Source organism: Hippocampus comes, unplaced genomic scaffold (assembly GCF_001891065.2).
Source record: "Hippocampus comes isolate QL1 unplaced genomic scaffold, H_comes_QL1_v1.1 scaffold412, whole genome shotgun sequence".
In the NCBI taxonomy this organism is placed as follows: Eukaryota; Metazoa; Chordata; class Actinopteri; order Syngnathiformes; family Syngnathidae; genus Hippocampus; species Hippocampus comes.
The window spans coordinates 82,915-84,767 of NW_017805343.1; positions in this window are offsets into that span (position 1 = coordinate 82,915).

Below are 1,853 nucleotides of genomic sequence, written 5' to 3' on the forward strand. Positions count from 1 at the left end.
CGACTCCACTACGGATTGCCAGCGAGAGCCTCCATTACAAGCTGTGTACAGAGATTGTACGTAGCGGAGAAGGCTAAGGTACACCAAGCGGGAGAAGACACTGTTTCGGGAGAGAAATAAGAGACTAGGTTGATGAGCCTCTGGTGAATAAAGAGCAGGTAGCCTGTTGAGTACGATGTATGCCACTGACACGATTGTTACTTGTTTGGAACTATTTTGTGTGGAAGGTTACCGTGTTCCGTGTCCACATAAATAAAGGGGGTGGGGCTTCTCTGTGTTCGTCTGACAGTGACGGTGCGCTAAGGCACGTCGAGAGTTCAGCGGTGCAGGAGGAGGGACCACACTGAAAATAAGAAAACGTCTCGTGCCTGGAACCAAGGGTCGTCCTCCGAAATGATGTCTACACAAAACCATAGAGAGACATCCGCGCAAGAAGGACCAACAGACTCGGGTGAAGCGCGACTCAGCATTCGATAGTCCGCTGCTCTCCGCTGTGCTTGCATCAGCGCGGACGTGTACGCACGCATGTCTTTTGGCTTCAACCAATCAGTGCTGACGCAACGACGTTACACACATCAAAGAGCTTTGATCGACGACAACAGCTAAGCTAGCCGAGATGAGCCTCTGGTGAATAAAGAGCAGGTAGCCTGTTGAGTACGATGTATGCCACTGACACGATTGTTACTTGTTTGGAACTATTTTGTGTGGAAGGTTACCGTGTTCCGTGTCCACATAAATAAAGGGGGTGGGGCTTCTCTGTGTTCGTCTGACAGTGACGGTGCGCTAAGGCACGTCGAGAGTTCAGCGGTGCAGGAGGAGGGACCACACTGAAAATAAGAAAACGTCTCGTGCCTGGAACCAAGGGTCGTCCTCCGAAATGATGTCTACACAAAACCATAGAGAGACATCCGCGCAAGAAGGACCAACAGACTCGGGTGAAGCGCGACTCAGCATTCGATAGTCCGCTGCTCTCCGCTGTGCTTGCATCAGCGCGGACGTGTACGCACGCATGTCTTTTGGCTTCAACCAATCAGTGCTGACGCAACGACGTTACACACATCAAAGAGCTTTGATCTACGACAACAGCTAAGCTAGCCTAGCCACGACATCATCTAAGTTAGTTAGAAGAGACGACACGACGCTCGAAGTCGGACGGACACGCTCTTTCATGATCTGTATGTTTTTCCTTTTTCCTCTTTCTGTCCAAATATATGTTTTTCTACACAATAGCAGTCCCGTCCACGACGTCTTTTTTCGTTCCACCGGGGTTTAGCCAATGTGTTTATAAAGAGACCAAAATCTCTTGCGTGGCAACTAAAGTCCAATGCAGAACAGCAGTGGGGAGAGTGCATCACCTTGGTATATGCTACATTTGATGGACACTTGGGTAAGTTGCTTGCCATTGGCTGCAAGTGTGGTTTTCCACATCCTCATCGAGTTCGCAACGAAGACTCTTAGGGTCCTGTTCACCTTATACAACTCCAAGCATTCAGTGATCCATGTATGTGGCATCGAGTCATAGGCTTTCTTGTAATCAATCCAGGCTGTGCACAGGTTGGTATGTCAGGACCTGCAGTCTTCTGTGACTGTTCTGTCAACCAGGAGCTGATGTTTGGCTCTTCTGGTATCTCTACCAATGCCCTTCTGTGCTTCGCTCATGTATCGATCCATGTGTACACTTATCTTAGCTGCAATGATGCCTGACATGAGCTTCCATGTTGTGGAGAGACAGGTTATTGGCTGATAGTTGGATGGGACTGCACCCTTTGAGGGATCCTTCATGATCAGGATCGTTTGCCCTTCGGTTAGCCATCCTGGGTGAGTCCCATCCCTCAGCAACTGGTTCATTTGTG